At 45.8% G+C, this 25,854-nt stretch overlaps 16 non-coding genes across 16 annotated transcripts; all 16 read right to left on the bottom strand.

Annotated features, from left to right (window-relative positions):
• Positions 1 to 3,443: 3,443 nt before the first annotated feature.
• LOC134986689 (U1 spliceosomal RNA) lies at positions 3,444 to 3,606 on the bottom strand. The gene has a single exon (XR_010192517.1). It is a non-coding gene; the product is annotated as a U1 spliceosomal RNA (small nuclear RNA).
• Positions 3,607 to 3,751: 145 nt separating this feature from the next.
• LOC134986733 (U1 spliceosomal RNA) lies at positions 3,752 to 3,915 on the bottom strand. The gene has a single exon (XR_010192560.1). It is a non-coding gene; the product is annotated as a U1 spliceosomal RNA (small nuclear RNA).
• A 661-nt stretch (positions 3,916 to 4,576) lies between these two features.
• On the bottom strand, positions 4,577 to 4,739 carry LOC134986704 (U1 spliceosomal RNA). Its single transcript, XR_010192533.1, has one exon. It is a non-coding gene; the product is annotated as a U1 spliceosomal RNA (small nuclear RNA).
• A 152-nt stretch (positions 4,740 to 4,891) lies between these two features.
• Positions 4,892 to 5,055, bottom strand: LOC134986675 (U1 spliceosomal RNA). The gene has a single exon (XR_010192503.1). It is a non-coding gene; the product is annotated as a U1 spliceosomal RNA (small nuclear RNA).
• Positions 5,056 to 19,335: 14,280 nt separating this feature from the next.
• Positions 19,336 to 19,498, bottom strand: LOC134986716 (U1 spliceosomal RNA). Its single transcript, XR_010192542.1, has one exon. It is a non-coding gene; the product is annotated as a U1 spliceosomal RNA (small nuclear RNA).
• Positions 19,499 to 19,650: 152 nt separating this feature from the next.
• On the bottom strand, positions 19,651 to 19,814 carry LOC134986750 (U1 spliceosomal RNA). The gene has a single exon (XR_010192577.1). It is a non-coding gene; the product is annotated as a U1 spliceosomal RNA (small nuclear RNA).
• A 671-nt stretch (positions 19,815 to 20,485) lies between these two features.
• On the bottom strand, positions 20,486 to 20,648 carry LOC134986706 (U1 spliceosomal RNA). The gene has a single exon (XR_010192535.1). It is a non-coding gene; the product is annotated as a U1 spliceosomal RNA (small nuclear RNA).
• A 152-nt stretch (positions 20,649 to 20,800) lies between these two features.
• On the bottom strand, positions 20,801 to 20,964 carry LOC134986753 (U1 spliceosomal RNA). The gene has a single exon (XR_010192579.1). It is a non-coding gene; the product is annotated as a U1 spliceosomal RNA (small nuclear RNA).
• Positions 20,965 to 21,635: 671 nt separating this feature from the next.
• On the bottom strand, positions 21,636 to 21,798 carry LOC134986712 (U1 spliceosomal RNA). The gene has a single exon (XR_010192539.1). It is a non-coding gene; the product is annotated as a U1 spliceosomal RNA (small nuclear RNA).
• Positions 21,799 to 21,950: 152 nt separating this feature from the next.
• Positions 21,951 to 22,114, bottom strand: LOC134986759 (U1 spliceosomal RNA). Its single transcript, XR_010192584.1, has one exon. It is a non-coding gene; the product is annotated as a U1 spliceosomal RNA (small nuclear RNA).
• Positions 22,115 to 22,784: 670 nt separating this feature from the next.
• Positions 22,785 to 22,947, bottom strand: LOC134986696 (U1 spliceosomal RNA). The gene has a single exon (XR_010192524.1). It is a non-coding gene; the product is annotated as a U1 spliceosomal RNA (small nuclear RNA).
• Positions 22,948 to 23,099: 152 nt separating this feature from the next.
• On the bottom strand, positions 23,100 to 23,263 carry LOC134986748 (U1 spliceosomal RNA). The gene has a single exon (XR_010192575.1). It is a non-coding gene; the product is annotated as a U1 spliceosomal RNA (small nuclear RNA).
• Positions 23,264 to 23,933: 670 nt separating this feature from the next.
• On the bottom strand, positions 23,934 to 24,096 carry LOC134986683 (U1 spliceosomal RNA). Its single transcript, XR_010192512.1, has one exon. It is a non-coding gene; the product is annotated as a U1 spliceosomal RNA (small nuclear RNA).
• Positions 24,097 to 24,248: 152 nt separating this feature from the next.
• LOC134986766 (U1 spliceosomal RNA) lies at positions 24,249 to 24,412 on the bottom strand. The gene has a single exon (XR_010192592.1). It is a non-coding gene; the product is annotated as a U1 spliceosomal RNA (small nuclear RNA).
• Positions 24,413 to 25,087: 675 nt separating this feature from the next.
• On the bottom strand, positions 25,088 to 25,250 carry LOC134986693 (U1 spliceosomal RNA). Its single transcript, XR_010192521.1, has one exon. It is a non-coding gene; the product is annotated as a U1 spliceosomal RNA (small nuclear RNA).
• Positions 25,251 to 25,402: 152 nt separating this feature from the next.
• On the bottom strand, positions 25,403 to 25,566 carry LOC134986730 (U1 spliceosomal RNA). The gene has a single exon (XR_010192556.1). It is a non-coding gene; the product is annotated as a U1 spliceosomal RNA (small nuclear RNA).
• Between the last annotated feature and the right edge of the window lie 288 nt (positions 25,567 to 25,854).

Genomic DNA, 25,854 nt, shown 5'->3' with positions numbered 1-25,854 from the left:
TTGTCTAGTTCCCTGTGAACTAACGGCGGATACCGGACGCACGTCTAACACCAACATAGTTGTCAAGGACTCAGTTATCCGCTTTGCAGTAGGATGACTGCTGTGATATTTCATCTTCCTCGCAAAGGACTGTTGAACAGTCAATTGCTTACTGGAAGTAGTACAAGTGGGCTTACGACTTCCCCTCTGGGATGACCATCGACTCCCAGCGGCAACAACAGCAGCGCCAGCAGCAGTAGGCGTTACACGCAAGGATGCATCGGAGGAATCCCAGGCAGGAGAGGACTCGTCAGACTTGCCAGTGACATGGCCTGCAGGACTATTGGCATTCCTGGGGAAGGAGGAAATTGACACTGAGGGAGTTGGTGGGGTGGTTTGCGTGAGCTTGGTTACAAGAGGAAGGGATTTACTGGTCAGTGGACTGCTTCCGCTGTCACCCAAAGTTTTTGAACTTGTCACTGACTTATTATGAATGCGCTGCAGGTGACGTATAAGGGAGGATGTTCCGAGGTGGTTAACGTCCTTACCCCTACTTATTACAGCTTGACAAAGGGAACACACGGCTTGACACCTGTTGTCCGCATTTCTGGTGAAATACCTCCACACCGAAGAGCTGATTTTTTTGGTATTTTCACCTGGCATGTCAACGGCCATATTCCTCCCACGGACAACAGGTGTCTCCCCGGGTGCCTGACTTAAACAAACCACCTCACCATCAGAATCCTCCTGGTCAATTTCCTCCCCAGCGCCAGCAACACCCATATCCTCCTCATCCAGGTGTACTTCAACACTGACATCTTCAATCTGACTATCAGGAACTGGACTGCGGGTGCTCCTTCCAGCACTTGCAGGGGGCGTGCAAATGGTGGAAGGCGCATGCTCTTCACGTCCAGTGTTGGGAAGGTCAGGCATCGCAACCGACACAATTGGACTCTCCTTGTGGATTTGGGATTTCGAAGAATGCACAGTTCTTTGCTGTGCTGCTTTTGCCAGCTTGAGTCTTTTCATTTTTCTAGCGAGAGGCTGAGTGCTTCCATCCTCATGTGAAGCTGAACCACTAGCCATGAACATAGGCCAGGGCCTCAGCCGTTCCTTGCCACTCCGAGTGGTAAATGGCATATTGGCAAGTTTACGCTTCTCCTCCGACAATTTTATTTTAGGTTTTGGAGTCCTTTTTTTACTGATATTTGGTGTTTTGGTTTTGACATGCTCTGTACTATGCCATTGGGCATCGGCCTTGGCAGACGACGTTGCTGGCATTTCATCGTCTCGGCCATGACTAGTGGCAGCAGCTTCAGCACGAGGTGGAAGTGGATCTTGATCTTTCCCTAATTTTGGAACCTCAACATTTTTGTTCTCCATATTTTAATAGGCACAACTAAAAGGCACCTCAGGTAAACAATGGAGATGGATGGATTGGATACTAGTATACAATTATGGACGGGCTGCCGAGTGCCGACACAGAGGTAGCCACAGCCGTGAACTACCGCACTGTACTGTGTCTGCTGCTAATATATAGACTGGTTGATAAAGAGATAGTATACTCGTAACTAGTATGTATGTATAAAGAAAGAAAAAAAACCACGGTTAGGTGGTATATACAATTATGGACGGGCTGCCGAGTGCCGACACAGAGGTAGCCACAGCCGTGAACTACCGCACTGTACTGTGTCTGCTGCTAATATATAGACTGGTTGATAAAGAGATAGTATACTCGTAACTAGTATGTATGTATAAAGAAAGAAAAAAAAACCACGGTTAGGTGGTATATACAATTATGGACGGGCTGCCGAGTGCCGACACAGAGGTAGCCACAGCCGTGAACTACCGCACTGTACTGTGTCTGCTGCTAATATATAGACTGGTTGATAAAGAGATAGTATACTCGTAACTAGTATGTATGTATAAAGAAAGAAAAAAAAACCACGGTTAGGTGGTATATACAATTATGGACGGGCTGCCGAGTGCCGACACAGAGGTAGCCACAGCCGTGAACTACCGCACTGTACTGTGTCTGCTGCTAATATATAGACTGGTTGATAAAGAGATAGTATACTCGTAACTAGTATGTATGTATAAAGAAAGAAAAAAAAAACACGGTTAGGTGGTATATACAATTATGGACGGGCTGCCGAGTGCCGACACAGAGGTAGCCACAGCCGTGAACTACCGCACTGTACTGTGTCTGCTGCTAATATATAGACTGGTTGATAAAGAGATAGTATACTCGTAACTAGTATGTATGTATAAAGAAAGAAAAAAAAACCACGGTTAGGTGGTTTATACAATTATGGACGGGCTGCCGAGTGCCGACACAGAGGTAGCCACAGCCGTGAACTACCGCACTGTACTGTGTCTGCTGCTAATATATAGACTGGTTGATAAAGAGATAGTATACTCGTAACTAGTATGTATGTATAAAGAAAGAAAAAAAAACCACGGTTAGGTGGTATATACAATTATGGACGGGCTGCCGAGTGCCGACACAGAGGTAGCCACAGCCGTGAACTACCGCACTGTACTGTGTCTGCTGCTAATATATAGACTGGTTGATAAAGAGATAGTATACTCGTAACTAGTATGTATGTATAAAGAAAGAAAAAAAAACCACGGTTAGGTGGTATATACAATTATGGACGGGCTGCCGAGTGCCGACACAGAGGTAGCCACAGCCGTGTCCTTCGTTTGGGAGAAAAATGCAAAGGTACAAGACAGCTTTTCCTTGCCAATATCTCTCTTTTGCAAAGAGCTACGCATTGGAAAATTCAGGGCTATACCGTGTAGATGAAGCACTAACAGGAGGCTTTAAAATTTTCATTCTAGTGTCCTTCGTTTGGGAGAAAAATGCAAAGGTACAAGACAGCTTTTCCTTGCCAATATCTCTCTTTTGCAAAGAGCTGCGCATTGGAAAATTCAGGGCTATGCCGTGTAGATGATGGCCTAACAGGAGGCTTTAAAAAAAATGTTCTAGTGTCCTTCGTTTGGGAGAAAAATGCAAAGGTACAAGACAGCTTTTCCTTGCCAATATCTCTCTTTTGCAAAGAGCTGCGCATTGGAAAATTCAGGGCTATGCCGTGTAGATGATGGCCTAACAGGGCTGGGGAGGGCCGCTGCTCAGGCACATCTCTGTCAAGTAAAGAAGATTCAACTGAGGCAGCAGTTGGTGTGGGGCTCATGTTGGCTATGCCCCAGCCCCTGAAGCATTCAAGCTGATTTCTTGCAGCAGCTAGGCACTGTAACAGCTCCAGAGCTGCTCTGTAAGGCAAGTAAAAGGGCGTGGGCCCTGCAGCACTACCTGTAGTTCGCATTGTGCGTTGGAAGGCACAAATTAAGCAGACGGGAGAAGTCAGGATAGTGCGCAAGGGCATAGAAGGGAGCGGCTCAAGAAAAAAGAAGTGGAAATAGACAGCAAACTAGGCTGGAGAGAGACCTGAGACAAAGAGATCTGAATTATACGAGAGCCGACCAGGGGAAACACAAATTATGCAGTCAAGTTTCCCACATTTGGGGAAATCGCAGGAGCAGCACACCCAGAGTGCAATGGGTGAGACTTGCCCTGGGAGAAGCACCTTCATGATCATAGTATCTCACCTGGCAGGTAAGTAGGATTTGGGATAGTTCTGGGGAGGGTCGCTGCTCGGGCTGTCAAGTGAAGTAGATCCAACTGAGGCAGCACAAGGAAACTCTCGATAGAAGAACAAGGCTAGAGGAAGATCTGAGACAAATAAATCTGACTTTTACCAGAGCTGACCAGAGGAAAGAACAAACACAGTCCCCCACTACCACAAATAATGCAGTCGAGTTTCCCACATTTGGGGAAATCATAGGGGTCAGCATACCCAGAATGCAATGAATGAACCTCACCCTGGGAGAACAATCTTCATGACCATGGTATCTCCTATGCAAAATAAGTATGACTTAGGATAGGGCTGGGGAGGGCCGCTGCTAAGGCACATCTCTGTCAAGTAAAGGAGATTCAACTGAGGCAGCACAAGGGAACTCTCATCTGGGGACAACAACTGCAGGGAGAACACATATTTTCAGATGAACATGGGAGGGCAGAAGGCTGCCTAATACTGAAGCACCCCCAAACAACAAACCAAATGCAACAACTAGTGCAAGCATTCCTGGGGGAAGGCCTGCAGCAGATGGATTTGCATATGGTGATGTCATCCAAGCAGTGGGTCAAAGTTGGCTTCAACCCTCGTCTGCATATGAAAAGAGAAAAGGGGCGTGCAGGGCATGGCGGCCTTTTGCGGCGCTTGGATGACCCCTAGTTCGCATTAAACACCTCCACCCTACTTCGGTGTGGGGCTATGCCCCAGCCCCTGAAGCATTCAAGCTGATTTCTTGCAGCAGCTGGGCACTGTAACAGCTCCAGAGCTGCTCTGTAAGGCAAGTAAAAGGGTGTGGGCCCTGCAGCACTACCTGTAGTTTGCATTGTGCGTTGGAAGGCACAAAGTAAGCAGACGGGAGAAGTCAGGATAGTGCGCAAGGGCATAGAAGGGAGCAACTCAAGAAAAGAGAAGTGGAAACAGACAGCAAACTAGGCTGGAGAGAGACCTGAGACAAAGAGATCTGAATTATACGAGAGCCGACCAGGGGAAACACAAATTATGCAGTCAAGTGTCCAACATTTGGGGAAACCGCAGGAGCAGCACACCCAGAGTGCAATGGGTGAGCCTTGCCCTGGGAGAAGCATCTTCATGATCATAGTATCTCACCTGGCAGGTAAGTAGGAGTTGGGCTAGAGCTGGGGAGGGTCGCTGCTCGGGCACCCCCCTGTCAAGTGAAGGAGATCCAACTGAGGCAGCACATGGAAACTCTCGAAAGAAGAACAAGGCTAGAGGAAGATCTGAGACAAATAAATCTGACTTTTACCAGAGCTGACCAGAGGAAAGCACAAACACAGTCCCCCACTACCACAAATAATGCAGTCGAGTTTCCCACATTTGGGGAAATCACAGGGGTCAGCATACCCAGAATGCAATGAATGAACCTCACCCTGGGAGAACAATCTTCATGACCATGGTATCTCCTATGCAAAATAAGTATGATTTGGGATAGGGCTGGGGAGGGCCGCTGCTCAGGCACATCTCTGTCAAGAATTTATAAAGTCTATACATATATATAACCAAATGTCAATATATATATATAGAACCCAGTGCTCCTATCAAAACTTATCTATTTCACCAATTTGTTGCTTATTTAATCTTTATACATCTATTAATTTTCACCATATATTATAAAATGCTGCTCCCTTAGGTAGTACTGTTCTACCAATAATAAACCAAATTTTAAAGATAATCACACTTGTTATCAAGGGAGCGCAAAAAATAAAATATACAAGCTCCTTATTTTTAAAAAATATATATAGACAGAAGAAACCCACATTCAATAAAATACAATGGAGTCAACATATATAGGCACCACTATCCATATCTAAATGTAATCAGGATCTATTTCATATTGCCCTTGATGACAACGGAATGTTTATTAAAGGGTCCAAAAAATCCTACTGGATACAGCTGTTGTAATTTAATCGTTTGTAACCCTACCTTGAACGAGAGCTGTCTATGTATTCTATTAAGGGATGGTTACCTAATAGCTGTGCCTCCACTCAAGCTATGTGTAGTATTTAACTACCGTTAAGGCTTGCTTGAGTAAGCCTGATCTCTATCCTTAGGGGATGATTCCCTTATATCATAGATATATTATCTAATATACCTGTCTCTTTCTTCCAGGATCTTCAGATCAACTTCCAGACGGACCAGACACACATGGAAAGTATAACACTTTAATGACCAGTACCAAATGGATTAAGTATACATTAACATTTCATCAATTACACATTCCCCTTTAAGTCATTAATCCATGCTAACCCCCTGTCAATTAGGCCTATACACAGTACCTGCATGCAATACAACAAATCCTTTTTCTTTTCAAGACACCCTTAGGTGTTAGAGTGACCCGGGTACTCTTAATATGATAGTGCACTATAAGGGCCCATAAACTTCCTAAAAATAACAGCAGTTAATACAGAATGTCTGACACTATGTTTTAGTATCAACTATCAGTTCTCCCTTCAGTTAAAGAGAAAGATGTTTGGCTCAGTCTACTTATGGTAGCGATTACTTTCTCCTATAAGGTTACTTATAGTTCCTCCTTGGCAGATAACAGAAAGTATCTATTTAGCTCATAGATAGTAACATCAACAGTTGATTACCAAGGAATCTGTATCCTTTCCTCAGTAAAAATGTTACTGTAGTTGTCCAGTATTAAACTAAACTCCTAAGAAGCTGGTATGATAAACCTTTGTTATGCTGCGTCCTTGTGTCCATTTGAAGTAGCTGATGCTTTCTATATTTCAGAGCATATATAGCTTTTCGATTCCTGTATGCCTCAAATTATTGTTGTCTCTTAGGATGAGTCTATATTAAATATATCTGCAAGAGATGGTTTCTCGTATCATTGTCACAGCGAGCTCAAATCCTTTAACTTTATAACTAATAGTCTCTTACGTGTCAGTCCTTCTTACGGGTTCACGAATATACATATAACACAGTTGTATTAAAGTGCCACAAGCTAGTCCTTGAATCGGGATGATATTCTAATCCTTTGTGGCTAAGAGGCTTTAACATCCATCCAATGTCACTGTAGTATGGCTACCTTTAATGTCCTTGACTCTAATTCTGCTAATTCAGGGGCATAAATACACACATTAGGTGGCAGCTTTAGGGTGTTACTTTCTATTTAGCGCTGCGGAACAATGTCTCTGGCTCTCCTTTGACTGATGTGATGCTGATATATGGGGGAGTTTTAAAACTATTTATGAAGCGTTAAACAGTTCAAGTTTCACTCCACTCCTCCTGTTACATATATATACCCAGTGCTTTCTACCTTCTCCTTAGCACTATGATTAAGCCATACATGGAACTGTAATTATAGGTCACTCTGACTACTGTGACCCATTACTATCCTCCTGCTTAATAGCCATTATTGCGGCCTAGCCCTGGAGTACTTAGTCCCAATATGAAATTGACTATGTACAATAGTCACCTATGGCTTGCTGTGCTTAGTGTAGGGGTAATATAAATGGCTGGATTATGCACTCACACTTCTACCATCTAGTGATGCTGCTGCCGGATGCTCCCCCGACTCCTCCCTTACACTTACAGCCACACAGAATGGAGCCTCTGCTGCTGGTCCTGGCTTCTTTGTTGTGGCTGTCAGAGTCTGTGCCGGTAATAGGTAGGAAGGAACCCTCTCTGTGTCCCTGTCACAGATGTGCCCTTCCAATACTGCTGGGTGAGTTGACTAGCGCTGATCTTGGGTTCTATGAACAGTTCTGAGTCTCAATGCTGCTGTCACCACCTTTACAGTAAGGAAGCCCTGTTCTGGCTTCACACACTAAGCCCCCTCCGGCCGCCGCAATGTATACCGCTCAGCTCTAATGCGGGCGACGGCCGGAGCAGCAAAAAACTATGTCCTCTCACCAAGGGATATGCAGTCTCTATCTCAGCTACACTCACAGCACCTCTCCACTCCTCTCTAGTAGTCACATGACCCACTCTGAGGTGATGCCCCGCCCACTGGCAATCACCTCACTAGGTGATTGACAGTTAGGAGCACAAGGACATTAACCCTTTAGATACACTGTGAAACCATAAAATAAGCCTTCATTGTATTCACCACTACATTTACATCAATGTACATACAATTACATATATGTGAACTGTATTATTTACCTCACAACATGCATACAGTATTACAACATCCATTAACTTTTATATGAATAATATATATGCTTATACTCCATTTTAGTCACCATATTATAACTACCTCAGTATAAGTGTTGTTTAAACCCTAAATCAGGGTTACATTTCTCCCCCTGGTGCATTGTCACTGTTTAACATCTTTAGGTGCCAATGCACCATCTACCTTACTCACTATGCTAAAATAGTATATATTCATTCACATCCATTAGCAAGCCACCTCATCTCAACCATTTTAACTGTTGGCCAAATAGGGAGGGATGGAACTACATAGCCTTCATGCCTCCCAGGGATAGTGTTCTCTGATCGTGCTGGTTTCCCTTGCTCTTCTACACCTGATTTATTGACTTCTTTTAGTACTGGACTTCGGATGGAAGATTTAAGAGATTGTGCTAGGGTAAAGTTATCATGTACCTCACTACGATTTTCACTGAGACTAGTTTCTTTCTCTGACGAAGCTTCTAAAGTTATCAAGTCTTTAGCATCTGAATTTTCCGTTTCTTGATCCTGGGACTGATTTACTCTACCATTGAATCTCGAGAGAGGTCGGTAATGTAAGGTTGTAGAAGGATGACATGGAGCTGGATCTCTCCCTTGCCTTTGTTCTGAATATGCACTTCCTTCATCAACCACTTTTTCTCGTGGTTGATAACAATAACTGTATGATCCTCGTCGGTTTGGAGCAAATCGACTCCCTTTCACTGGTACTCCACCTATGCCAGTCACATTTGCTTCATGTACACCCTTTTCCCCTTCCAACACTTCAAATTCTACTTTCTCTCCATCTCCTACACTGTACAACAGTTTTAGGGGGTTATTCTTCGTTATGGATGTCCAATGTACAAATATGTCTTCTCCGGTGTCATGCCTTTTAATGAAGCCATAGCCTTTCTTCACATGGAACCATATTACTGTGCCAGTCATTTTAAGAGACATATACTGTGTCCCTTTACTATCAACTTTATTCATAGAAGATTGTCTCAGCAATATACCATCCACTACCTCAGTCTGTAATGCTATGTCCTTAGTATCCGGTCGCATAGAAAATTCATGGATACGGTCTTCAGGACAGTTGTTTAGGAAGTTGGCATCCTTGAGTATTTTATTCTCAGATTCTAGCTGAGACAGTCTTTCTTTCATTTCATTCAGACAAATATGATCCTCCTTTTCAGTTTCTTTACCCACTTCCAATAATTCAGACAACTCAGTTATTTTTGATTCCAGAGAATGAATATTGTCTTCCTGCTGCTGGTACATTATCAACTTTTGTTGCTCCTGATCCACTCTGGTTTGTCTTTCATCAGATGCCATGGTTTCCATCTCTCTCTGTATAAACCAAAGTTCTCTCTCAAGCTCTTTGTTCCTCTCATCAATTTTGGTGTTAAACATCTGTTCTTCTTTTAGCTTCCATTGGGTTTCATCTAGAACCTCCAACAACTGATGTTTAGACCTGTCCAGTGCTATATGTCTTATCACCTCTATTGGGGTCTGTAGATCCACTGGGCTATCTCTTCTTGTTGGTTCCTCAATGGAAGTTGGAAACCGGGAAAGCAGGTCCTTCTGTTGATCTTTTGGAAGAGCTAATACTAATTGTCCATGTTTCTTATAATCCTCAGCTATTTGCTTTAGCACAGTTTCTAATCTCTGTATACCTACATCTATCTTCACTTCCCCTGGAACTCTCTCTTTCAGTGGTAGAACATTCTTATCTCCTTTCATTCCATAATCCATGTTAGCGACCAAAGTATGAGCAAGGTTGTCACTAACACCTCCCTCACTATCCTTTAGGTGGGGATCAAGTTTGACTTTCTTGTCCTTTGATTTTTTCTTTCTCTTCTCCAACTCTACAGGGATATCTAATATTTTTTCATTTTTCACACCTAGGTTATTTACAAAAGTTCCCACAAACTTGCATGTCACCTCTTCCTTTAAGCCTGGTCCCTTACGGTACTCTTGTTTGTCCATACTTTTACATTCTCTAATGGCTTCAACTCTCCCAACTGATACAGCAATGGCTTTATGTCCAACCTTCTCCCTGTTCCTTTGCTTCTTTCCCATATTTGTATTTTATTTTTAGGGATGTGAGGACTTTATCAATAATAATTAATGGCAGCTGACACCTGTGGTGTAACAGGGCCTGAGTGTAACTTCTATCTCACGCGGTGCCTCCAAATGTAACCCTACCCTCATTACCTTGAACGAGAGCTGTCTATGTATTCTATTAAGGGATGGTTACCTAATAGCTGTGCCTCCACTCAAGCTATGTGTAGTATTTAACTACCGTTAAGGCTTGCTTGAGTAAGCCTGATCTCTATCCTTAGGGGATGATTCCCTTATATCATAGATATATTATCTAATATACCTGTCTCTTTCTTCCAGGATCTTCAGATCAACTTCCAGACGGACCAGACACACATGGAAAGTATAACACTTTAATGACCAGTACCAAATGGATTAAGTATACATTAACATTTCATCAATTACACATTCCCCTTTAAGTCATTAATCCATGCTAACAGCCTGTCAATTAGGCCTATACACAGTACCTGCATGCAATACAACAAATCCTTTTTCTTTTCAAGACACCCTTAGGTGTTAGAGTGACCCGGGTACTCTTAATATGATAGTGCACTATAAGGGCCCATAAACTTCCTAAAAATAACAGCAGTTAATACAGAATGTCTGACACTATGTTTTAGTATCAACTATCAGTTTTCCCTTCAGTTAAAGAGAAAGATGTTTGGCTCAGTCTACTTATGGTAGCGATTACTTTCTCCTATAAGGTTACTTATAGTTCCTCCTTGGCAGATAACAGAAAGTATCTATTTAGCTCATAGATAGTAACATCAACAGTTGATTACCAAGGAATCTGTATCCTTTCCTCAGTAAAAATGTTACTGTAGTTGTCCAGTATTAAACTAAACTCCTAAGAAGCTGGTATGATAAACCTTTGTTATGCTGCGTCCTTGTGTCCATTTGAAGTAGCTGATGCTTTCTATATTTCAGAGCATATATAGCTTTTCGATTCCTGTATGCCTCAAATTATTGTTGTCTCTTAGGATGAGTCTATATTAAATATATCTGCAAGAGATGGTTTCTCTTATCATAGTCACAGCGAGCTCAAATCCTTTAACTTTATAACTAATAGTCTCTTACGTGTCAGTCCTTCTTACGGGTTCACGAATATACATATAACACAGTTGTATTAAAGTGCCACAAGCTAGTCCTTGAATCGGGATGATATTCTAATCCTTTGTGGCTAAGAGGCTTTAACATCCATCCAATGTCACTGTAGTATGGCTACCTTTAATGTCCTTGACTCTAATTCTGCTAATTCAGGGGCATAAATACACACATTAGGTGGCAGCTTTAGGGTGTTACTTTCTATTTAGCGCTGCGGAACAATGTCTCTGGCTCTCCTTTGACTGATGTGATGCTGATATATGGGGGAGTTTTAAAACTATTTATGAAGCGTTAAACAGTTCAAGTTTCACTCCACTCCTCCTGTTACATATATATACCCAGTGCTTTCTACCTTCTCCTTAGCACTATGATTAAGCCATACATGGAACTGTAATTATAGGTCACTCTGACTACTGTGACCCATTACTATCCTCCTGCTTAATAGCCATTATTGCGGCCTAGCCCTGGAGTACTTAGTCCCAATATGAAATTGACTATGTACAATAGTCACCTATGGCTTGCTGTGCTTAGTGTAGGGGTAATATAAATGGCTGGATTATGCACTCACACTTCTACCATCTAGTGATGCTGCTGCAGGATGCTCCCCCGACTCCTCCCTTACACTTACAGCCACACAGAATGGAGCCTCTGCTGCTGGTCCTGGCTTCTTTGTTGTGGCTGTCAGAGTCTGTGCCGGTAATAGGTAGGAAGGAACCCTCTCTGTGTCCCTGTCACAGATGTGCCCTTCCAATACTGCTGGGTGAGTTGACTAGCGCTGATCTTGGGTTCTATGAACAGTTCTGAGTCTCAATGCTGCTGTCACCACCTTTACAGTAAGGAAGCCCTGTTCTGGCTTCACACACTAAGCCCCCTCCGGCCGCCGCAATGTATACCGCTCAGCTCTAATGCGGGCGACGGCCGGAGCAGCAAAAAACTATGTCCTCTCACCAAGGGATATGCAGTCTCTCTCTCAGCTACACTCACAGCACCTCTCCACTCCTCTCTAGTAGTCACATGACCCACTCTGAGGTGATGCCCCGCCCACTGGCAATCACCTCACTAGGTGATTGACAGTTAGGAGCACAAGGACATTAACCCTTTAGATACACTGTGAAACCATAAAATAAGCCTTCATTGTATTCACCACTACATTTACATCAATGTACATACAATTACATATATGTGAACTGTATTATTTACCTCACAACATGCATACAGTATTACAACATCCATTAACTTTTATATGAATAATATATATGCTTATACTCCATTTTAGTCACCATATTATAACTACCTCAGTATAAGTGTTGTTTAAACCCTAAATCAGGGTTACACGTTACTTTCCAATTGTAATTGATACATTAAATTCCTTCTTGTGGATGAACAGCAACAGTTGTAACCAACGCCTCTTTTCTCTAACGTCCTAAGTGGATGCTGGGGACTCCGTAAGGACCATGGGGAATAGCGGCTCCGCAGGAGACTGGGCACATCTAAAGAAAGCTTTAGGACTATGTGGTGTGCACTGGCTCCTCCCCCTATGACACTCCTCCAAGCCTCAGTTAGATTTCTGTGCCCGACGAGAAGGGTGCACACTAGGGGCTCTCCTGAGCTTCTTAGTGAAAGTTTTAGTTTAGGTTTGTTATTTTCAGTGAGACCTGCTGGCAACAGGCTCACTGCATCGAGGGACTAAGGGGAGAAGAAGCGAACTCACCTGCGTGCAGAGTGGATTGGGCTTCTTGGCTACTGGACATTAGCTCCAGAGGGACGATCACAGGCCCAGCCTGGATGGGTCCCGGAGCCTCGCCGCCGGCCCCCTTACAGAGCCAGAAGAGCGAAGAGGTCCGGAAAAATCGGCGGCAGAAGACGTTCCTGTCTTCAATAAGGTAGCGCACAGCTGTGCGCCATTGCTCTCAGCACACTTCATACTCCGGTCACTGAGGGTGCAGGGCGCTGGGGGGGGGCGCCCTGAGACGCAATAAAACATGATAAAAATACCTTACATGGCAAAAAATACATCACATATAGCTCCTGGGCTATATGGATGCATTTAACCCCTGCCAGAATATACAGAAAAACGGTAGATAAGGCCGCCGAAAAGGGGGCGAAGACTATCTCCTCAGCACACTGGCGCCATTTTCCCTCACAGCTCAGTTGGACGGAAGCTCCCTGGCTCTTCCCTGCAGTCACTACACTACAGAAAGGGTTAAAAAAAGAGAGGGGGGCACTAATTAGGCGCAGTATTAAAACATACAGCAGCTATAAGGGAAAAACACTTATATAAGGTTATCCCTGTATATATATATATATATAGCGCTCTGGTGTGTGCTGGCATACTCTCCCTCTGTCTCCCCAAAGGGCTAGTGGGGTCCTGTCCTCTATCAGAGCATTCCCTGTGTGTGTGCTGTGTGTCGGTACGTTTGTGTCGACATGTATGAGGAGAAAAATGATGTGGAGACGGAGCAGAGTGTCTGTAACAGTGATGTCACCACCTAGGGGGTCGACACCTGAGTGGATGTACTGTTGAAAATTACATGACAGTGTCAGCTCTGTATAAAAAAACAAAAAAAAAAACAGTGGTTGACATGAGACAGCCGGCTACTCAGCTTGTGCCTGTCCAGACGTCTCATAGGCCGTCAGGGGCTCTAAAGCGCCCGTTACCTCAGATGGCAGATACAGACGCCGACACGGATACTGACTCCTGTGTCGACGGTGAAGAGACAACCGTGATTTCCAGTAGGGCCACACGTTACATGATTGAGACAATGGAAAATGTTTTATACATTTCTGATAATACGAGTACCACCAAAAAGGGGTATTATGTTCGGTGAGGGAAAAACTACCTGTAGTTTTCCTGAATCTGAGAAATAAAATGAGGTGTGTGATGATGCGTGGGTTTCCCCCCGATAACAATTGATAATTTCTTAAAAAGTATTGGCTGTATACCCTTTCCCGCCAGAGGTTAGGGTGCGTTGGGAAACACCCCCTAGGGGGGATAAGGCGCTCACACGCTTGTAAGAACAAGGGCTCTACCCTCTCATGAGATGGCCGCCCTTAAGGATCCTGCTGATAGAAAGCAGGAGGGTATCCAAAAATGTATTCACACACATACTGGTGTTATACTGCGACCAGCAATCGCCTCAGCCTGGAGGTGCAGTGCTGGGTTGGCATGGTCGGATTCCCTGACTGGAAATATTGATATCCTAGATAAGGATAGTATATTATTGCCTATAGAGCATTTAAAAGATGCATTTCTATATATGCATGATGCACAGCGGAATATTTGCCGACTGGCATCAAGTATAAGTGCGTTGTCCAATTCTACCAGTAAAATGGTCAGGTGATGCGGATTCCAAACGGCATTTGGAAGTATTGCCTTTGAAAGGGGACATTTGGGGTCGGTATTTTAGACCTGGTGGCCACGGCAACAACTGGGAAATCCACGTTTGTACCCCAGGTCGCCTCTCAAAATAAGACGCCGTATTATCAGGCGCAGTCCTTTGTTGGCAAGCGGACAAAAGGTTCCTCTTTTCTGCTCGTGACAGAGGGAGAGGAAAAAGGCTGAAGAGATTAGCCAGTTCCCAGGAACAGAAACCCTTTCCCGCCTCTGCCAAGCCCTCAGTATGACGCTAGGGCCTTACAAGCTCAGGCACGGTGGGGGCCCGTTCTCAATGAATTTCAGTGCGCAGTGGGCTCACTCGCAAGTAGACCCCTGGATCCTTCAGGTAATATCTCAAGGGTACATATTGGAATTCGAGACGTCTCCCCCTCGCCGTTTCCAAAATTCGGCTTTACCGACGTCTCCCTCTGACAGGGAGGCAGTTTTGGAAGCCATTCACAAGCTGTATTCCCAGCAGGTGATAATCAAGGTACCCCTCCTGCAACAGGGAACGGGGTATTATTCCACACTATTGTGGTACCGAAGCCAGACGGCTCGGTGAGACCGATTCTAAATCTAAAATCTAAAATCTTTGAACACTTACATACAGAGGTTCAAATTCAAGATTGAGTCACTCAGAGCAGTGATTGCGAACCTGGAAGAAGGGGACTACATGATGTCTCGGGACATCAAGGATGCTTACCTTCATGTCAAAATTTACCCTTCTCACCAAGGGTACCTCAGGTTATGGTACAGAACTGTCACTATCAGTTCAGACGCTGCCGTAGGGATGGTCTACGGCACCCCGGGTCTTTACCAAGGTAATGGCCGAAATGATATCCCTTCGAAGGAAGGGAATTTTAGTTATCCCTTACTTGGACGATTCCCTGATAAGGGTAAGATCCAGGGAACAGTTGGAAGTCGGTGTAGCACTATCTCAGGTAGTGTTGCGGCAGCACGATTGGATTCTCAATATTCCAAAATCGCAGCTGGTTCCGACGACTTGTCTTCTGTTTCCTAGGGATGTTCCTGGACACAGTCCAGAAAAAAGGTGTTTCTCCCGGAAGAGAAAGCCAGGGAGTTATCCGAGCTAGTCAGGAACCTCCTAAAACCGAACCAAGTCTCAGTGCATCAATGCACAAGGGTTCTGGGTAAAAATGGTGGCTTCCTACGAAGCAATCCCATTCGTTAGATTCCACGCAAGAACTTTCCAGTGGAACCTACTGGACAAATGGTCCGGGTCGCATTTTCAGATGCATCAGCGGATAACCCTGTCACCAAGGACAAGGGTATCCATCCTGTGGTGGTTGCAGAGTGCTCATCTTCTAGAGGGCCGCAGATTCGGCATTCAGAACTGGGTCCTGGTGACCACGGATGCCAGCCTGCGAGGCTGGTGAGCAGTCACACAGGGAAGGAATATCCAGGGCTTAGGGTCAAGCCTGGATACATCACTTCACATAAATATCCTGAAGCTAAGGGCCATTTACAATGCTCTAAGCTTAGCAAGACCTCTGCTTCAAGGTCAGCCGGTGTTGATCCAGTCGGACAACATCATGGCAGTCACCCACGTAAACAGACAGGGTGGCACAAGAAGCAGGAGGGCAATGGCAGAAGCTGCAGGGATTCTTCGCTGGGCGGAAAATCATGTGATAGCACTGTCAACAGTATTCATTCCGGGAGTGGACAACTGGGAAGCAGACTTCCTCAGCACGACCTCCACCCGGGAGAGTGGGGACTTCACCCAGAAGTCGTCCACATGATTAAAAAACTCGACAGGTATTGCGCCAGGTCAAGAGACCCTCAGGCAATAGTTGTAGACGCTCTGGTAACACCGTGGGTGTACCAGTCAGTGTATGTGTTCCCTCCTCTGCCTCTCATACCCAAGGTACTGAGATTGATAAGATGGAGAGGAGAAAGCACTATATTCGTGGCTCCGGATTGGCCAAGAAGGACTTGGTAACCGGAACTTCAAGAGATGCTCACGGAGGATCCGTGGCCTCTACCTCTAAGAAGGGACCTGCTCCAGCAAGGACCCTGTCTGTTCCAAGACTTACCGCGGCTGCGTTTGACGGCATGCCGGTTGAACACCGGATCCTGAAGGAAAAAAGGCATTCCGGATGAAGTCATCCATATCCTGATCTAAAGCCAGGAAGGATGTAACCGCAAAAACATTATCACCGCAATTGGCGAAAATATGTTGCGTAGTGCGAGGCCAGTAAGGCCCGATGGAGGAAATTCAACTGGGTCGATTCCTACATTTCCTGCAAACAGGAGTGTCTATGGGCCTGAAATTGGGGTCCATTAAGGTTCAGATTTCGGCCCTGTCAATTTTCTTCCAAAAAAGAACTAGCTTCAGTCCCTGAAGTTTAGACGTTTGTAAAAGGGGTACTGCATATACAGCCTCCTTTTGTGCCTCCAGTGGCAATTTGGGATCTCAATGTAGTTTGGGTTCCAAAAGTCACATTGGTTTGAACCACTTAAATCTGTGGAGTTAAAATATCTCACATGGAAAGTGGTCATGCTGTTGGCCCTGGCCTGGGCCAGGCGCGTGTCAGAATTGGCGGCTTTATCCTGTAAAAGCCCTTATCTGATTTTCCATTCGGACAGGGCGGAATTGAGGACTCGTCCTCAGTTTCTCCCTAAGGTGGTTCCAGCGTTTTCACCTGAACCAACCTATTGTGGTGCCTGCGGCTACTAGGGACTTGGAGGAATCTAAGTTGCTGGATGTTGTCAGGGCCCTGAAAATATGTTTCCAGGACGGCTGGAGTCAGGAAATCTGACTCGCTGTTTATCCTGTATGCACCCAACAAGCTGGGTGCTCCTGCTTCTAAGCAGACTATTGCTCGTTGGATTTGTAGTACAATTCAGCTTGCACATTCTGTGGCAGGCCTGCCACAGCTAAAATCTGTAAAAGCCCGTTCCACAAGGAAAGTGGGCTCATCTTGGGCGGCTGCCCGAGGGGTCTCGGCTTTACAACTTTGCCGAGCAGCTACTTGGTCAGGGGCAAACACGTTTGCTAAATTCTACAAATTTGATACCCTGGCTGAGGAGGACCTGGAGTTCTCTCATTCGGTGCTGCAGAGTCATCCGCACTCTCCCGCCCGTTTGGGAGCTTTGGTATAATCCCCATGGTCCTTACGGAGTCCCCAGCATCCACTTAGGACGTCAGAGAAAATAAGAATTTACTTACCGATAATTCTATTTCTCATAGTCCGTAGTGGATGCTGGGCGCCCATCCCAAGTGCGGATTGTCTGCAATACTTGTACATAGTTATTGTTACAAAAATCGGGTTATTATTGTTGGGAGCCATCTTTTCAGAGGCTCCTCTGTTATCATGCTGTTAACTGGGTTCAGATCACAGGTTGTACGGTGTGATTGGTGTGGCTGGTATGAGTCTTACCCGGGATTCAAAATCCTTCCTTATTGTGTACGCTCGTCCGGGCAAAGTATCCTAACTGAGGCTTGGAGGAGGGTCATAGGGGGAGGAGCCAGTGCACACCACATAGTCCTAAAGCTTTCTTTAGATGTGCCCAGTCTCCTGCGGAGCCGCTATTCCCCATGGTCCTTACGGAGTCCCCAGCATCCACTACGGACTATGAGAAATAGAATTATCAGTAAGTAAATTCTTATTATTTACTGCAGTTAAAGTTCATATGTAACTCACGTGAGTAATGAAAGAAAACAGGGGGAGAGCGCTGTGATGGTTGGTGAAACACAGCGGTATGCTACGACCCCCGTTAACCGTGGCTGGATCTTATTGGCACTCGCGGTCGGGATATTTCTCCCTGCCGTGGGGTAGAGACCTCCTTTTGCTCGGTCTCAAATTGCTTTTTCCCCTTCACCGCTGTCTTTACATCAGACGTCCGCCGTGATGTAGCTCGTTCATGAACGGGCTTATATCTCAGCAATCAGAGTGTCCGGTAATCACCTTTCTTACGCGTTTCTCCGCTGTTATCCAAGAGCGGTTTCGTCAGAGGATACATCAGCAGCCTAGCAGGCTCTTTTTAAAATGCACCGGACCAATAGCATTACTAATTAGTTGATTGGATACATACATGTACTAATTGGATGCATACATGTAATGACTCACATATGGAACAACTTTCTAATTGCAATTGCACATATAAAGGCATTTCATAATATAAAAATAAGCAACATGGTGATTAAAAATAATAATAAAATAAGCAACAAGGTGGTTTAAAAAATAACAGAAAATATATAATCTATATACAGATTAACCTATAATCTTTCAATCAATACCTCATATCTATAATCACATATACATAATTCAGAGACTCAGCACTAAGGATCCCCATTTACTTATATAAAACCTTTTAGGGTAACATAAATCCATGCCACTACTAAAGCAGTTCTTGTGGCACAGGGGAAACATCAAATGCACTCTATGCAGCTAGTCCCATGTTCGAATCCAACCCGCTCAGCTTAACATCCATATTATTTATTTACTTTTAATGGGATCATTCTATCAATTCATTTTTACCTTTAATTTTTGTTAATATTATTTCTATATTTCATTATTTTAACCCCTGGAATAACTACATTGCTGTTTAAACAACAAAAAGAATTGAAGAAAAAATAAATATTAAACAGACAATTTAAGGATTCGAAGATTTAAATATTTAAAGATTTTAAAATTTAAAACAGGGAGGGGGGGGAGGGAGGGGGGCCTTTTGGGAGAAGGAGGGGGAAAAAATAAAATAAAAATAAAAAAATATATATATAGAACCAAGAGAAAGTGTAAAAAGCTGATTACTTGCAGCAGCTGGGCACTGTAATAGCTCCAGAGCTGCTCTGTAAGGCAACTAAAAGGGTGTGGGCCCTGCAGCACTACCTGTAGTTCGCATTGTGCGTTGGAAGGCACAAAGTAAGCAGACGGGAGAAGTCAAGATAGTGCGCAAGGGCATAGAAGGGAGTGGCTCAAGAAAAGAGAAGTGTAAACAGACAGCAAACTAGGCTGGAGAAAGACATGAGACAAAGAGATCTGAATTATACGAGAGCCGACCAGGGGAAACACAAATTATGCAGTCAAGTTTCCCACATTTGGGGATATCGCAGGAGCAGCACACCCAGAGTGCAATTGGTGAGCCTTGCCCTGGGAGAAGCACCTTCATGATCATAGTATCTCACCTAGCAGGTAAGTAGGAGTTGGGCTAGAGCTGGGGAGGGTCGCTGCTCGGGCACCCCCCTGTCAAGTGAAGGAGATCCAACTGAGGCAGCACAAGGGAACTCTCGAAAGAAGAACAAGGCTAGAGGAAGATCTGAGACAAAGAAATCTGACTTTTACCAGAGCTGACCAGAGGAAAGCACAAACACAGTCCCCCACTACCACAAATAATGCTGTCAAGTTTACCACATTTGGGAAAATAACAGGGGTCAGCATACCCAGAATGCAATGAATGAACCTCACCCTGGGAGAACAATCTTCATGACCATGGTATCTCCTATGCAAAATAAGTATGATTTGGGATAGGGCTGGAGAGGGCCGCTGCTCAGGCACATCTCTGTCAAGTAAAGGAGATTCAACTGAGGCAGCACAAGGGAACTCTCATCTGGGGACAACAACTGCAGGAGGTACACATATTTTCAGATGAACATGGGAGGGCAGAAGGCTGCCTAATACTGAAGCACCCCCAAACAACAAACCAAATGCAACAACTAGTGCAAGCATTCCTGGGGGAAGGCCTGCAGCATATGGATTTGCATATGGTGATGTCATCCAAACAGTGGGTCAAAGTTGGCTTCAACCCTCGTCTGCATATGAAAAGATAAAATTGGCATGCAGGGCATGGCGGCCTTTTGCGGTGCTTGGATGACCCCTAGTTCGCATTAAACACCTCCACCCTCCTTCGGTGTGGGGCTCATGATGGCTATGCCCCAGCCCCTGAAGCATTCAAGCTGATTTCTTGCAGCAGCTGGGCACTGTAACAGCTCCAGAGCTGCTCTGTAAGGCAAGTAAAAGGGTGTGGGCCCTGCAGCACTACCTGTAGTTTGCATTGTGTGTTGGAAGGCACAAAGTAAGCAGACGGGAGAAGTCAGGATAGTGCGCAAGGGCATAGAAGGGAGCAACTCAAGAAAAGAGAAGTGGAAACAGACTGCAAATTAGGCTGGAGAGAGACCTGAGACAAAGAGATCTGAATTATACGAGAGCCGACCAGGTGAAACACAAATTATGCAGTCAAGTGTCCAACATTTGGGGAAACCGCAGGAGTAGCACACCCAGAGTGCAATGGGTGAGCCTTGCCCTGGGAGAAGCACCTTCATGATCATAGTATCTCACCTGGCAGGTAAGTAGGAGCTGGGCTAGAGCTGGGGAGGGTCGCTGCTCGGGCACCCCCCTGTCAAGTGAAGGAGATCCAACTGAGGCAGCACAAGGGAACTCTCAAAAGAAGAACAAGGCTAGAGGAAGATCTGAGACAAAGAAATCTGACTTTTACCAGAGCTGACCAGAGGAAAGCACAAACACAGTCCCTCACTACCACAAATAATGCAGTCCAGTTTCCCACATTTGGGGAAATCACAGGGGTCAGCATACCCAGAATGCAATGAATGAACCTCACCCTGGGAAAACAATCTTCATGACCATGGTATCTCCTATGCAAAATAAGTATGATTTGGGATAGAGCTGGGGAGGGCCGCTGCTCAGGCACATCTCTGTCAAGTAAAGGAGATTCAACTGAGGCAGCACAAGGGAACTCTCATCGGGGGACAACAACTGCAGGGAGAACACATATTTTCAGATGAACATGGGAGGGCAGAAGGCTGCCTAATACTGAAGCACCCCCAAACAACAAACCAAATGCAACAACTAGTGCTAGCATTCCTGGGGGAAGGCCTGCAGCAGATGGATTTGCATATGGTGATGTCATCCAAGCAGTGGGTCAAAGTTGGCTTCAACACTCATCTGCATATGAATAGAGAAGAGGGGCGTGCAGGGCATGGCGGCCTTTTGCGGCGCTTGGATGACCCCTAGTTCGCATTAAACACCTCCACCCTCCTTCGGTGTGGGGCTCATGTTGGCTATGCCCCAGCCCCTGAAGCATTCAAGCTGATTTCTTGCAGCAGCTGGGCACTGTAACAGCTCCAGAGCTGCTCTGTAAGGCAAGTAAAAGGGTGTGGGCCCTGCAGCACTACCTGTAGTTCGCATTGTGCGTTGGAAGGCACAAAGTTAGCAGACGGGAGAAGTCAGGATAGTGCGCAAGGGCATAGAAGGGAGCGGCTCAAGAAAAGAGAAGTGGAAACAGACAGCAAACTAGGCTGGAGAGAGACCTGAGACAAATACATCTGAATTATACGAGAGCCGACCAGGGGAAACACAAATTATGCAGTCAAGTTTCCCACATTTGGGGAAATCACAGGGGCAGCACACCCAGAGTGCGATGGGTGAGCCTTGCCCTGGGAGAAGCACCTACATGATCATAGGATCTCACCTGGCAGGTAAGTAGGAGTTGGGCTAGAGCTGGGGAGGGTCGCTGCTCGGGCACCCCCCTGTCAAGTGAAGGAGATCCAACTGAGGCAGCACAAGGGAACTCTCGAAAGAAGAACAAGGCTAGAGGAAGATCTGAGACAAAGAAATCTGACTTTTACCAGAGCTGACCAGAGGAAAGCACAAACACAGCCCCCCACTACCACAAATAATGCAGTCGAGTTTCCAACATTTGGGGAAATCACAGGGGTCAGCATAAACAGAATGCAATGAATGAACCTCACCATGGGAGAACAATCTTCATGACCATGGTATCTCCTATGCAAAATAAGTATGATTTGGGATAGGGCTGGGGAGGGCCGCTGCTCAGGCACATCTCTGTCAAGTAAAGGCGATTCAACTGAGGCAGCACAAGGGAACTCTCATCTTGGGACAACAACTGCAGGGAGAACACATATTTTCAGATGAACATGGGAGGGCAGAAGGCTGCCTAATACTGAAGCACCCCCAAACAACAAACCAAATGCAACAACTAGTGCAAGCATTCCTGGGGAAGGCCTGCAGCAGATGGATTTGCATATGGTGATGTCATCCAAGCAGTGGGTCAAAGTTGGCTTCAACCCTCGTCTGCATATGAAAAGAAAAAAGGGATGTGCAGGGAATGGCGGCCTTTTGCGGCGCTTGGATGACCCCTAATTCGCATTAAACATCTCCACCCTCCTTCGGTGTGGGGCTCATGATGGCTATGCCCCAGCCCCTGAAGCATTCAAGCTGATTTCTTGCAGCAGCTGGGCACTGTAACAGCTCCAGAGCTGCTCTGTAAAGCATGTAAAAGGGTGTGGGCTCTGCAGCACTACCTGTAGTTTGCATTGTGCGTTGGAAGGCACAAAGTATACAGACAGGAGAGGTCAGAATAGTGCGCAAGGGCATAGAAGGGAGCGGCTCAAGAAAAGAGAAGTGGAAACAGACAGCAAACTAGGCTGGAGAGAGACCTGAGACAAAGAGATCTGAATTATACGAGAGCCGACCAGGGGAAACACAAATTATGCAGTCAAGTTTCCCACATTTGGGGAAATCACAGGGGCAGCACACCCAGAGTGCAATGGGTGAGCCTTGCCCTGGGAGAAGCACCTACATGATCATAGTATCTCACCTGGCAGGTAAGTAGGAGTTGGGCTAGAGCTGGGGAGGGTCGCAGCTCGGGCACCCCCCTGTCAAGTGAAGGAGATCCAACTGAGGCAGCACAAGGGAACTCTTGAAAGAAGAACAAGGCTAGAGGAAGATCTGAGACAAAGAAATCTGACTTTTACCAGAGCTGACCAGAGGAAAGCACAAACACAGTCCCCCACTACCACAAATAATGCAGTCAAGTTTCCCACATTTGGGGAAATCACAGGGGTCAGCATACCCAGAATGCAATGAATGAACCTCAACCTGGGAGAACAATCTTCATGAGCATGGTATCTCCTATGCAAAATAAGTATGATTTGGGATAGAGCTGGGGAGGGCCGCTGCTCAGGCACATCTCTGTCAAGTAAAGGAGATTCAACTGAGGCAGCACAAGGGAACTCTCATCTGGGGACAACAACTGCAGGGAGAACACATATTTTCAGATGAACATGGGAGGGCAGAAGGCTGCCTAATACTGAAGCACCCCCAAACAATAAACCAAATGCAACAACTAGTGCAAGCATTCCTGGGGGAAGGCCTGCAGCAGATGGATTTGCATATGGTGATGTCATCCAAGCAGTGGGTCAAAGTTGGCTTCAACCCTCGTCTGCATATGAAAAGAAAAAAGGTATGTGCTGGGCATGGCGGCCTTTTGCGGCGCTTGGATGACCCCTAATTCACATTAAACACCTCCACCCTCCTTCGGTGTGGGGCTCATGTTGGCTATGCCCCAGCCCCTGAAGCATTCAAGCTGATTTCTTGCAGCAGCTGGGCACTGTAACAGCTCCAGAGCTGCTCTGTAAAGCATGTAAAAGGGTGAGGGCCCTGCAGCACTACCTGTAGTTTGCATTGACGTTGGAAGGCACAAAGTAAGCAGACAGGAGAGGTCATAATAGTGCGCAAGGGCATAGAAGGGAGCGGCTCAAGAAAAGAGAAGTGGAAACAGACAGCAAACTAGGCTGGAGAGAGACCTGAGACAAAGAGATCTGAATTATACGAGAGCCGACCAGGGGAAACACAAATTATGCAGTCAAGTTTCCCACATTTGGGGAAATCGCAAGAGCAGCACACCCAGAGTGCAATGGGTGAGCCTTGCCCTGGGAGAAGCACCTTCATGATCATAGTATCTCACCTGGCAGGTAAGTAGGAGTTGGGCTAGAGCTGGGTAGGGTCACTGCTCGGGCACTTCCCTGTCAAGTGAAGGAGATCCAAGTGAGTCAGCACAAGGGAACTCTCGAAAGAAGAACAAGGCTAGAGGAAGATCTGAGACAAATAAATCTGACTTTTACCAGAGCTGACCAGAGGAAAGCACAAACACAGTCCCCCACTACCACAAATAATGAAGTCGAGTTTCCCACATTTGGGGAAATCACAGGGGTCAGCATACCCAAAATGCAATGAATGAACCTCACCCTGGGATAACAGTCTTCATTACCATGATATCTCCTATGCAAAATAAGTATGATTTGGGATAGGGCTGGGGAGGGCCGCTGCTCAGGCACATCTCTGTCAAGTAAAGGAGATTCAACTGAGGCAGCACAAGGGAACTCTCATCTGGGGACAACAACTGCAGGGAGAACACATATTTTCAGATGAACATGGGAGGGCAGAAGGCTGCCTAATACTGAAGCACCCCCAAACAACAAACCAAATGCAACAACTAGTACAAGCATTCCTGGGGGAAGGTCAGCAGAAGACGGATTTGCATACAGTGATGTCATCCAAGCAGTGGGCCAAAGTTGGCTGGAACCCTCATCTGCATATGAAAAGAGAAAAGGGGTATGCAGGGAATGGCGGCCTTTTGCGGCGCTTGGATGACCCTTAGTTCGCATTAAACACCCCCACCCTCCTTCGGTGTGGGGCTCATGTTGGCAATGCCCCAGCCCCTGAAGCATTCAAGCTGATTTCTTGCAGCAGCTTGGCACTGTAACAGCTCCAGAGCTGCTCTGTAATGCAAGTAAAAGTTTGTGGGCCCTGCAGCACTACCTGTAGTTTGCATTGTGCATTGGAAGGCACAAAGTAAGCAGACAGGAGGAGAAGTCAGGATAGTGCACAAGGGTATAGAAGGGAGGGGCTCAAAAAAAGAAGAAGTGGAAACAGACTGCAAACTAGGCTGGAGAGAGACCTGAGACAAAGAGATCTGAATTATATAAAAGCCGACCAGTGGAAACACAAATTATGCAGTCAAGTTTCCCATATTTGGGGAAATCACAGGGGCAGCACACCCAGAGTGCAATGGGTGAGCCTTGCCCTGGGAGAAGCACCTTCATGATCATAGTATCTCACCTGGCAGGTAAGTAGGAGTTGGGCTAGAGCTGGGGAGGGTCGCTGCTTGGGCACCCCCCTGTCAAGTAAAGGAGATCCAACTGAGGCAGCACAATTGTACTCTCGAAAGAAGAACAAGGCTAGAGGAAGATCTGAGATAAAGAAATCTGACTTTTACCAGAGCTGACCAGAGGAAAGCACAAACACAGTCCCCCACTACCACAAATAATGCAGTCAAGTTTCCCACATTTGGGGAAATCACAGGGGTCAGCATACCCAGAATGCAATGAATGAACCTCACCCTGGGAGAACGATCTTCATGACCATGGTATCTCCTATGCAAAATAAGTATGATTTGGGATAGGGCTGGGGAGGGCCGCTGCTCAGGCACATCTCTGTCAAGTAAAGAAGATTCACATTAAACACCTCCACCCTCCTTCGGTGTGGGGCTCATGTTGGCTATGCCCCAGCCCCTGAAGCATTCAAGCTGATTTCTTGCAGAAGCTGGGCACTGTAACAGCTCCAGAGCTGCTCTGTATGGCAAGTAAAAGGGTGTGGGCCCTGCAGCACTACCTGTAGTTCGCATTGTGCGTTGGAAGGCACAAAGTAAGCAGATGGGAGAAGTCAGGATAGTGCGCAA

Source organism: Pseudophryne corroboree (genome assembly GCF_028390025.1).
Source record: "Pseudophryne corroboree isolate aPseCor3 chromosome 7 unlocalized genomic scaffold, aPseCor3.hap2 SUPER_7_unloc_5, whole genome shotgun sequence".
In the NCBI taxonomy this organism is placed as follows: domain Eukaryota; kingdom Metazoa; phylum Chordata; class Amphibia; order Anura; family Myobatrachidae; genus Pseudophryne; species Pseudophryne corroboree.
The sequence above is the reverse complement of the archived record's forward strand: the minus strand, read 5'-3'. Positions and strand labels throughout refer to the sequence as shown.